Source organism: Lygodium microphyllum, chromosome 13 (genome assembly GCF_053477565.2).
Source record: "Lygodium microphyllum isolate KBCC chromosome 13, Lygodium_microphyllum_v1.1.10, whole genome shotgun sequence".
Classification (NCBI taxonomy): Eukaryota; Viridiplantae; Streptophyta; class Polypodiopsida; order Schizaeales; family Lygodiaceae; genus Lygodium; species Lygodium microphyllum.
Window position 1 is genome coordinate 45046889 of NC_141147.1, and position 12740 is coordinate 45059628.

The window sequence follows — 12740 nt, forward strand, 5'->3', positions numbered from 1 at the left end:
TTTGAGACATATGAAGAGTAGTAGGCTGACCAACAATATATGAAAATAAGAAAACTAGCCAAAAAGATCATAAAATTATGATTAAACATCACCCTACAAGAGCAAAGGTTGCAAGTTTTGGTGCAAGTGGTAGGGTTGAAGAGGAGATGTCTAGCCAAAAATATTGGCCATTTGTGACTAGAAGTTACACTAAAAAGGAGCAAAGGTCATAGTTACAAATTCTATTGCAAGTGGTAGAGCTGTTAGGGGTGGTTCTAGTACAAGTAATAGTGGTGCTAAGGGGCATGGCTCTACTAATTGGGATAGTCCTAGTACAGTTAACCAAGCCTCTAAGATGGTGGACCTAAGGCTAAATTTGATGTTCCAACTTCTTTTACCTCTATGAAAGATAATACTTTCAAAGTGTAGCTTGTTTTTTATACACTACCTCAAGATATCTCAGATAGAGATATCTACATAAAGAAGAGGTCTAATTAAAGGGCAGATCAAGTGTAAGTTTTGAAGTTAGTTACATCATATATCAAGCCTACACCCTAAGATTGTATCATTCTTCATATTGTATTTATGTCAAACAAGGTCCTTGTCAAAAGCATCCTCGCATACTAATTTTGATTCTAAAAGCTCTTTGCGCTTCTCAAAGACCCTCGTAAAACAGGGCTTCAACCAATGTGACGAACTTGAACTACAAAAAGTAACTTGTGTTAAAAAGTGATTGCATGTTGTCCCTATCGGATCTGACATGACAACCATATCAATTGCTCTATCTAACGACTTACATATAGGTCTGATTATCATGTCATATGAGTGGATCGGAACCTTCACTCTCAACCTTGGATCTTGGGCCATGTCACCAATGCAAAATTATTTCCACTCTCCACACGATCTAGAGAATTAGTGTACATCAAAAGCCTTGATATCTCCAACAGGAGGTTTTAGCCCCATGCAAGACCTCCACATCCACATTGAACTCCAAAATAGAGATATAGTCCCCAATATACCTTCCAATTTTGTAATGCAAGGGCAACTCATATGCATGGTGGATGGAGGTGCATGCATAAAAGGCAAGCTCCTTTGACAACTTTCTCCCACCTTTGGAACAATGCCCTCAAATGCAAAAGAGACTAGGGAAGATATTTATGTCCTGTGAAAAAGACTCACAAAACCTCATGCATGCTCACTTTGCAGGTCATACAACCTTTGAATGTAACCCATAACTTTTTGTTAAAAAATACCAGACCTCTCCCTTATGTGAATACCTCTGCTTGAGACACCTTTAGATAGCAAATCAAAAGCAAGTTGCACTTTGAAAGTATTATATTTCATGGAGATTAAATGAGATGGACCATCAATCTTATCCTTAGGTTCACTTCCTTTAGAGCCTTGGCCAATATCCCCAAGGTCATTTCTCTCTACTCCACCATCTGTACTAGAGCCATCCCAATTAGTGGAGCCATGTACCTCAGCACCACCACTACTTGTACTAGAATCACCCCCAATAGCTCTACCACCTATAGTAGAATTGCAACCGTGAGGTTTGCCTCTTTAGCACAACTCCTAGTCACAATTTGCCAATCTTTTTGGCTAGCCTCCTCCTCTTCAACTCTACCACTTGCACCAAAACCTAGAACCTTTGCTCTTTTAGGATGATGCTCAATCATAATTTTTGAGTCTTTCTAGCCAATTTGCTCCTTTTCATATATTTGCTACTTTGTCTACTCCTCTTCATATGTCTCAAACTGCCCCAAAATTCAAGCCATTGGAGTATCTCCTTCAATAGCATACTCCTGAATATCATCAACTATGGACTTACCTATACTTACCATTGCTTGCATCAATGCAAAATCAATTGACCCTTGATCAATTTCTAGAGTATATACCCAATGGATCTAATTAGGTGGACTCATTGATGCAGCATTCTCATGTCTCTGTTTCTTGACTTAACTTGCTTGTGGGTAGCAATGTAGATTTATACTACAACCAGCCCTCATAGAACTATATCAAGTGAGGATATTCTCATCTGCATATAGCCTTATGACTTCAATGTGCTTTTGACTAAAATGACTGTAATTTGTACTTATAATTTGCAAGCTCTTTTCCCGTAGCATAACATTGGGGTACATGCCTTTACGATGATGTACAATATCCATCTGGCTATACATATTTCCTGGTTAGATTTACACTTAGTTTAGTTGATGATGAACTTTGGGTGAGCATCTATAGTATTTCTCATCAAAGTATTGCCTTGGAAATACTTATATCTCTTGACCAAGCTGACTGTAGCTGCTATGGTTGTAAAATAAAACAGTCTGTAGAAATTTGTACTAGGAGCACCCCTTGATCCCCCAGAAATAATTTCAAAAAGCTACTCATTGGCTTCATTGTACTTCTACATTAATACTGAGGGGGCTTGCCAATATTGTCTCTACATAGTTTTTTTCTTTGTTTTTGTAAAAAAAGATGTGGTCAAATATATTACTCAGAAGTTACATGATGAAGCTCAAATGCTCAAGAGTCTAGTTGGAGTTAATTGCATATCAAAACCTACTCATATATGCAAGCCTCTCAGGGTGGTTTGGGAAGGATCAGAGGAATGCAACACCATTGAGGATGGCCATCTTGTAAGGTTCAAAATTGGTACATGGCTACCCCAAGCAATGAAGAAATTGTTGCTAAAGCTCTCGTCATTGTCGAGTCTCCTTTTAGTTGCTCCTAGCTGCCAGAGTGAGTACATGATGGTCTACCAAAGGCAATATAATCTGATAGGCTCTAACCACTCAACATCTCATAGCATGCCTTCCAAATGTGCCATCCTACGAGGCTCCCATTGAGCTCCTGTACTTTTGATTATGATGTCCTAGGCTCCAGTATGTGGTGGTTGGGCAAAGACTCTAGGCTTGTCATGGCACATGAGCCAACTCGATGATGATTGATTATATACCTTTGTCTCATATAGTAAGTGGTGGTCCTGGCCGACTTACTGTTGATAGAATGTCCCTGTGAGATACACACCAATCTAGGCACTACTCAATGGAGCAAATAGTAGGCACCTCTCCACATCAATTGCATTGCCTTGCATGACCATAAGTAGCACTTTGGAGTCTCCAAGAGTTGCATTATGCATCACTTGCAAACTCCATATTGTTGCATCTAGGCCAACTAGCTACTAATTGCTTGACCCCCCACACTACAAGCCATAAGAAGAAGGAGACTTTTCTTAGACATTATGTAGGCATCACCAAAAGGTCTAGCAAGAAGCATCCATAATATTATGTTTTTCCCCATGTGTGCTGCATTATGAGGCCTAATTCATGTTGAGGTTGTCTAGAGCCATTGTCATAGGTCCCAATTCAACTAGTGATCAGTGGAGCCCTACCAACGATGGAGAGGTGGGTTGTGCTTCAATAGGTCATCTTTCATCAGATGGAGTCTAGCACTCTTACGAACTACTAGGTTGTTAGAAAGTCTAGTCCCATATGGAATCCAAGGTGCCTTATTTTCTGTCCCTCCCTTGGTCACCGATCTAAATTCCAAGTGGATGTTCTAATCACTAAAGCCCTACCAACAAGGGAGAGGTGGGCCGTGCTCTAGTAGGTCAAATTTCGTCGGATGGAATCTAGCATTGTTACAAATTGCCACGCTATTAAGAAGCCTAGTCCCACATGGAATCCAAGGTTACCTTATTGTCTTTCCCTCCCTTGGTTAACCACTTGAATCCCTATTGGATGTCCTAATTACTATTAGACTTGGGGCTTTTAAGAAAACGAATTGACTTACACCGATTGATGTTACCTATCAATGAGCAACATTGGAATGCACTGAACCTAAGGTCTTCATTATGTTCATTCTCAAAAACCTCTCAAGTGAGTTGCTAATCAATCGATGGGTGGAATGTTGTTGTGGAGAAAGGGGATTAGAAAAATTTGAAGATAAAAGGTGGAGTAGGTTAGAAGGAGAGGTGGTGGTGGTGAATCTCAGGTGATAATTCTATCAGGCATTGGACAACATCATTTGTGTAGTGAGCACAAGTACGTGAAAGTTAGGTATGCAAGCAATGGTAGGTGGTGATCAAGTATAGGACAAAAGATGGTTAGATCATGGCACGTGGGTTTCATGTTGAAAGGTAGTGCACATGCCATCATAGGGTGGAGCAAGTAGCATTGCACTTGGGTTGTTGATTTGAAAGTAGCTCTTACCTTGTACTAGGAAACATGCTTCATCACTTGGTCATTGATGACCTCGACTTGGTCCTAGCCCGTCTGTTAGAGGGGAATGCCTAGAGAAAGGAGTATTTTGGCCCATCTAGGGGAGCCAATATGTGCATCTTGACATTTCAAGACTTATGAATTACAAAGACGCCCATTTCTAGTGAAAATGGAAACTCCTCATGCCTTGCAACTCTTATATAACCAAGGCATGCAATGATAAGAATCTTGTGGTAAGAGTTGGGGATGGTGTGGAAAGGCATGGCCTCTTGGGGGCCTGCAATGTTTACCCCTAGGAGTGAAGGGCCACTTTGTTGATGTAGAGGAAAAGTCACAACTCATGAGGACATGAGGCTCATCATTGCTTACAAAGGGTGGTTTGGGGAGGGGGGGTGCATGTGAGGTTTCTTGCTTGTGATAAGATGGTCCACTCAATTGAGGATTACATTATGGGGAAGTAGAGAGGATGGGGGTGATCGGATGGAAGGTGGGGTGTGGGAAGCTAGGACAAGGGTGGGATGTGGTGATGATGGGGGGCAAGGGGTGACGATGCTCTAGTTGCGGAGGAGGTTGCTGCTGCATGGGGCTGTGCCGATGGGGGGCACATTTGATGTGCCTGGGGATATTGGGTCATGTACCTTGGTTCATTAAACTCTAATGAAGCCATCCTTGTCCAAAGACATGTGTGCCTCTAACTAATGAACATCCTCATGTTGAGTGAACATCATTCTCCAATGTGTGTGTAATACGAGGCTTGGTGTTCAAAAGTGATGGGCTCGTAGGGAATTGAGTTGACGGTGGTGATGGGGAGATGTGGTGATGACAATGGGGGGTGGGTGTGACAGCACTCTTGCTGGAGGGGAGCTTGTTGTTATAAGGAGTCGTGCTAACTGGGGGTGCATTTGGTGTACTTGCTCTTGATTAGGGCTATTGGGACTGATGCCTACCTTGGCAACACTAAATTGTGGTGAAGTTTCCCTTGTCTATTGATGGAGTCTGATGAATTTCCTACTGCTGATTGGCCTTCACCCCAAAGCATGTGCACTCTAAAGCTTGGTATCTAAAAGCATAGTATCTGAGACACTACCAATACTGTCTTTGGATTTTTCTATGTTGACTAATAAATGATCTTCTAACCTCAATCTCTGGAAATTTACGTATTTTCTTGATATTTGTCTCTAACACACGCTCCTTTTGCACCCTTGGTGACATTATTGTCTCGAAAAACAAACAAGGGAGTACTGTGCCTTGACTCTGCCAAAGAGTCGCCCAAAGTCCTCTAATAGCTAACAATATTTGATCGCAAGACTTAGGAAGAGAAGGTGACAAGAAATTTGGGAAAGCTATGAATACACTTAAAGAAGGAGATTGTGAAGCCAACGTACCATGCAACAATGTACATGACCCCCTTAAGAGCTGTTGAGGAGCTCACATGCAACATTTACCGAGGTTGTCACATATGCTCAAGTTAGAGAAGGCCTTGGTCTTGTCTTGAAATTTTAGAAGTTTCTTGAAGAAATTTCTAGCAAATTAAATTGGAGAGCTATTGATGAGCTCTCATGTATCATCCATTGAGGTTGACACAGATGCTCAAGCTAGAGAAGGCCTTGGTCTCTACAATTCAAGTCTTTTTCCTAGTATAGTCTTGTATTGTCTTGTCTTGTATGCAAGCAAGTCTTTGAATCCAAGCTTGTGATCAATCATACTCATAACAAAGGCAAGACAAACCATGAATATACCTTGACCAATTAGCACAACCTCTACTCGAATGCAAGACCTAGGAAGAGGAGGGTGATAGAATATCTGGGGAATCTTTTGGATATGCCCAAATGAATGGATTGTGAAGTGGCCCTACATGGAACCATATATATGGCTCCCTGAGCATATACAATTGGAGAGCTATCATGGTCTCTCGTGTTGCATCTCACTGAGATGAGGCGAATGATGAATATAGCTTGGCCCATTATCACCACCTTGGCATCCACGAGATGGTGCTAATGGGTGTTGAATTGCCTTGGCATCCACAAGATGGTGCTAATGGGTGTTGAATTGCCAAAACTGGCTCATTGGAAAGCACATGATGACCATCAACTCCCCACTTGAATCCCACCTATGGCTACTAAGGGGATCCCATCATATGGGAATAGACTAGGAGCAAAACATCGCTCGTTGTTTAACCTAAGGATGATGAAGAGTTGGTATAAGCCATTCCCTTTGATTCTTGATTTGACAATGCTACTAGCTTCTTATAATCCTTGTAGAGATGCCTCTTCTTATCACAAAAGTAGCATTGCCTTCTCCATCTCCTTTGTGTCACGCCCCTTCTCTCAAGTGGGGAATGCTTGATCAGGGATGCCAATAGATTGGGATGGCAACCTCCTAATAACTTGAGTGTAGACTCATATAATAACATGCATATCATATTTTGAAAATTGATTGGAGTTGATGACATCTGGACTCGTAAGGCATTTGCCACATCATCATACTTAGAAAGTAACTCATTGAGGAGAGTTCCCAACAAGTGAGCTTCGAGTAGAGTAGATTGCACATTACAAAGCTGGTCTTAAATCTGGGTTGGATGGTCTGAAGCTTACCATAGAGAGAGATAGTCTGCTTAGTTGAGGGAGCATCATACTTGAGGTTTTGCTTCTCCCACACCTCAGAAGATGTTCCATGTGAGGTTACCATTGGTAGAACTTCATTTGAGATATTGAAGAAGCATCCAATATATTTTGGGGTCATGAGCATCCCATTTGAAGATTGCTTCCTTAAAATTATCTTCATTCCAAACGAGCTGAAAGAACATATGGTTGTGAAGGGATGAGAAGTGGATCCTAAAGCAAGATATCATATTCAATTCTGGACAAACCAAGCTTTCCTAATAACTGCGCTCCATTGGAGCAACCTGTCAGTGTTGGAACGTGGAGCAGCCATTTGATGATGAAATGGAGGGAAGCGAACAAGATAGTATAAATGAGTGCTTGGGATACTTTGGTCGAATATGCCCAATAAAATCGAGTGTTTAACATGATCACATGAAATGGGCAGCTGCAAAGGCAAAGTCGAGTAGGTCGATGAGACGCAAGACAAGGTTGACGGGCAAATACAAGAAAACGATTGCGACAGTCCGCAGCGATGAAAGGCAAGGATGAGAGACGAACGACTATAGAAGACCAATGCAGGGTCATCGACGGCGGGCTACAAAGGCAAATGCAAGATAGAGATCATAAGTCATGCAGTAATGATAGGGTTGGCCGCCACATCCATAGCTGCAGCGCCCACATCGCAGATGGAGATCAAGATTAGCAGCTAAACGTAGAGAAGAGGAGTATCCAGACCAAATCTGGAGACCATTAATGAAAGGGATGAAGAAGAAATCAAGAACACATGAAATCAATGAATGAGAAATGGACCATCAAATCCATGTCCTAAAGCACGAGATGATGTTTACAAATCCCGCATCTCCTGCATCCTTTCAACTTGGTGGTGATTGTGATGGTGGTGGGAATACCATATATTGATCTAGTAAGGAGGGAGGATGACTCCTGCATCCCTTTCAACTTGGTGGTGATTGTGATGGTGGTGGGAATACCATATATTGATCTAGTAAGGAGGGAGGATGATGTGGCAAGGTTGACAACTAGATGTAAGAAGTGACGGGGTTGTAGTTGACGTGGGCAGGGGTAGGCCAACCCCTTCTCAATGGGTGGCGATACTATGTCCTCAAGGACGGTAGTAGAAGTTGCCTATTCTGTTGAAAGGGACTCTTCATAAAGTACATATGCTAAAAATGGAATTTCACGATACTACTATTGCTAGTGGACCTACGCATGATGTGTTTGCAGAGAGAGAGAGAGAGAGAGAGAGAGAGAGAGAGAGATATGGCATTGGCACAACTAGTCAAATCCATCTCATGCAATGTGCCACCACCATCCGTGCTACTAGTCCCTCCCCAAATTGCCACAAGCTTGTATGGCACAACTAGTCAACTCCATCTCATGCAATGTGCCGCCACCATCCGATGCCATCTCTCTCTCTCTCTCTCTCTCTCTCTCTCTCTCTCTCTCTCTCTCTCTTTTTATATATATAATGGCAGCTAGAGTCACCCTATGCAAAACCTAGGGGGAAGCATGGCTTTATAGTTGATTGGTAGCAATGATAAGGTTGCCCCTCCCTAGGTGGTTTTGCAAACATTGAGTGGTTCAATCTTATATATGTAACCATAGATGAGTACATTGTGGATATCTTTACTAAGGCCCTCACAGTAGAGAAGATTCAGTGATTTTAAACAACATTGGGATGCAAAAGTTGGTTTTTAGCTTAAGAGATAGTGTTGACATATCAAGCTCGACTAGGTAAATCAAAGGAAAGTCTTGCTTTTTATAATTGTGGACAGCATGAAGCTTCAATGAGCCCAACTCCATGTAGTTGTGGATATATCAAGAAGCAAGTCAAATCAGGTCATGATGACAAAGAGCGGGTCAAAAGGTAGAATGCAAGTGATGCTTTTCATAAACTTAAGAGATGATTTATCGTCCAATCATGCATATCATGACCCATCTTGGAGTTGTTGAAAAACATGGATCTAAAGCATGGCTATGGAGGTTGAAAGACAAAGACTAAACTCATTAAGACATAAAAAAGAACAATGATTGTCACATAAGTGAATTAGGTTGTTCCAAGATTAAATACTTGGATTCATAAACACAATCTTTTGTATATGGGAAATGACACTAACACTTGATTGAAAGGACAAAGGAAAATATCATATATTCAAATGATAAGAAAGTACAATGCTTTATAGGCTCATGATGGTTCCCTTTTTCTCTACTATGCCTATGGGATTCATGCACCTCTTCCTAGACTGGTTGCATTTCCCTTGCCCAATGCTCCATAAGAAGAGGCATACAAACTGGTGTGATTTCCAAACTCTCAATACCCCTCCTCAATCACAACCAAGAGGGCACAAAGTGTGTAGAGGCTTTAGTGAATAACCACCTACAAAGTGTGGGCACACCACAAACATGGTGATCAACTAGAGGTTGTTGCAAACAATGCTAAGTGTGGGCACCAAATCCAGAGGCTTCACAAAGTGTACAGTGACTATAGTCCCATAAGTTACATGAGGAGATTTACAAACCTTATGAAAGGAGCACTACGGCAAGTTCATACAAGACTTAAAAGAGTTGATCAAAGTAGTGGGAATAGAAGGACTGGCAAGGCTTGTCCTTCTGCTCCTAATGGTCTTCTTCTTCTTCTTATTCATCTTCATGATCCCCATTTTCCTTCACAACTGCAAGGTCGCCTTCTAATATCTCTTCCTAGCATGACAGAACTTTTCATATGTCCAGTCCATTTGCAAAAGTCAGAAACTAGTTGGTCCTTTTTGCCTTTGTACTTGTTTTGACTTACAATACTTGTTCATCCTTAGAAGTACTTGGCTCTTCTTTATTTTTTATCTTCTTTTCCTATTCTAACAAAGAGTTCTGAATGTCAACAAGTTTAGGATTTGGCATGTTGATTAAAGCAATGGAGACATTATCATAGTCTGGAGGCAATTTTTTTAGCAAAACGCCAAAGCATACATCTTCATCCATTTTAATGTTGATCCCTGCAAGCTGGGTTAAGAGAATGTCCATGTAATTCAGATGTGTTGCAAGGGATGTGTTAGGTTTCATGTCTAGTCTCAAAAATCAATACTTTGAAGACTTTGACTATGCACCAAACAGAGTGTCCAATCTTTTCCAGGTGTCATGGGATGTGTCACAGGTATCCACATGGTGAATATAAGTGTCATCCAACTCAAGATTTATGATGGCTTGAGCCTTTTCATCACTTTTCTGCCAAGCTGCTGCAAGAGAACATCTCAAGGCTTCTTCTCCGAACCACTAGTAATTGCCCATAAGCCCTTCTTCATCAGGATCAGCTTTATTCATGTTTGCCAGGTATGAAACCTGACTCCTTTGAAGCGACATGTCAGTGAATCTTTTCCCATGTTGAATGACTAGAATGGCAGCAAATCAACACTAGAATTCTCATGTTTAGGTCAGTAATGAGCAAGCTTTGAATGTGTCAAAAGACACAAGAAATGGCAGTGTAGTATCAAGAGATACTAGTTTGAATTTTGATATTGTTCTTTAGGTCTTCCAAATCTTCCCTCTTTGCTGATTTGATGAGTAGACTTGCTAGAAACTTTAGTGATTAATCATATCAGAGTGTCAATGTGACGGTCCAAGTGACAAGAGTGAGAAAATGAAGGAAAAATGAGCTTCAAGTGAACTGGCTATGGCTACCTTTAGGGTTTCAATATAGGCGACTAGTTTTTTTGCCATAGCAACATGTAGAATCAATCATTTGATGAATCCTTTAATGGGGAGAGAGTCATAGATCAATCTTCAATTGTCCTATGGTCGCAAGGTCAGTCCTGCTACATGGAAAGAGAATGAATCGTACGACAAGTTGCAAGCACGATTTTAGACAATGAGCTCAAATTTCTACAATGTTGAGCTATAGACTACATGAAGTGAAGTGACATAGAGTTGTGCCCTAAGCAAAGGAGAAAGTCCCCAGAAGAAACCTTGCAAAGATATGGCTTGTAGAGTGAGATCCAAGAGCTCCATTGAAGGTAGGTGCATGCTGGTTATAGCAAACAAGAAGACAGAGTGAAGTTGGAGGTGGAAGATGAGGTCACATACTCAAACTGAGCTTGGCAAAGGCGAAGAGAAGTTGTAGGAGCAGAGAGGAGAGATGAGCATCTAATTGAGCTTTGATATCATGTTGAAAAACACGAAATTAAAGCATGGCTATGGAGGCTAAAAGACAAAGACTAAACTCATGAAGAAACGAACAAGAAAAGTGATTGTCACACAAGTGAATTAGGTTCCAAGATTAAATACTTGGACTCATAAATAGAATCTTGTGTATATGGAAAATGGCACTGATACTTGACTGAAAGGACAAAGGAAAACAACATATATTCAAATTATAAGAATGTACAATTCTTTATAGGCTCATGAAGGTTCCCTTTTCCTCTATTGTGCCTATGGGATTCGTGCGCCTCTTCCTAAATTGCTTGCATTTCCCTTGCCCACTACTCCATACAAAGTGGCATGCAAATGGGTGTGACTGCCAAATTCTCAATAAGAGTGCTACTGCTCCTTGCAACCTTGGAGACCATAAAATTCTTCCATTCTTAGAGATACAATCCTAGAGATATAGTCTTAGAAATATAGTCTTAGAGCCACAAGCTTGAAGATGCACACCAATCAAGACCACCATGAGAGCTTCAAAAAGCAAGCTCGACATATGATCTAATACGATTTTTTTAATGATTTATTAAATTCTTACAATGTATTTAAAAGTATCTTACTCTACTTTCTACTCTGTACTATTCATTCTTCAAATTTAGTTTCCTTTGAATTTTGCCTCTTATCTAGCTATATGTATTTTGCAATATGCAAATCATGCATGAGAGAGTGTGGTTCTTCACCATTCCATGCTTGTGGAATACCTCAATGCCTCATACTTCACCACGACATGAGAGTAGGAGCAAGCTAGAGAAAATTGATTGTATCTATGTCCTTGCAATGGAACCAAAATGCTAGTATCTACACTCAAAAATTGGAAATTGGCATAGCTGTTATTCTTTCAAGAGCTATGACAACCCACTCATGGTTCAAGCTATCTCTCACCTAGCTAGCTTGTACTCTAGCTTTGAGCTACAATGTCTAATTCACTCCATCACCATGAAAGGAAAGAAGGTAAAGAAACTTACCCAATCATAGTAGACTCACTACATTTACCTCTCTACAATTGTACTCTAAATAAAGGAGAGGGTATTGATGACATCAAAATTCAAGTGATGCACTCCTCAAGCCACCACTACTCTCTCTCCAATTAGCAAGTTGCATCTCCAACAACAACAACAACAAGAGTAGGCAGATATAGCTTCTCAACTAGTCCCTCATACACACACACACACACACACTCTCTCTCTCTCTCTCTCTCTCTCTCTCTCTCTCTCTCTCTCTCTCTCTCTCTCTCTCTCTCTCTCTCTCTCTCTCTCTCTCTCTCTCTCTCTCTCTCTCTCTCTCTCTCTCTCTCTCTCTCTCTCTCTCTCTCTCTCTCTCTCTCTCTCTCTCTCTCTCTCTCTTCAAGAAGTAAAGAAGTGAAGGAAGCAAGAAGAGGATTTTCCCTCTCATAGTTCCTTACTCACCCATTAGGGAGTTTTGAGATCTTGAAAACCCCCTGTAAGAAATCCTAGAGAGAGAGAGAGAGAGAGAATTTTGGGCAAAAGAAACATTTTTTTGGAGTTTTTAAAATATTTTTATAAATAAGCATATCTAAAATTATAAAAAATCGTAATCATAACATAGTCATGGCTTACATCAAGCCTGGCAATCGAGACCTCCATAAAAGTGACAATGATTAGAAAATTAAAATCATGCTTTTTCATAGTAAAATAAAAAATGAATATTCAATTTTAAGTTTTTCAACTTTTGATTGTCTCCCTCTGCCTTCTTTCTTTCTTCTTCTCCT

The 12740-nt window shown here is 40.7% G+C and overlaps 1 pseudogene; it reads right to left on the reverse strand.

Moving 5' to 3' along the window:
- Window positions 1-567: 567 nt before the first annotated feature.
- Window positions 568-10177, reverse strand: LOC148026576 (uncharacterized; annotated as a pseudogene).
- Window positions 10178-12740: the final 2563 nt, after the last annotated feature.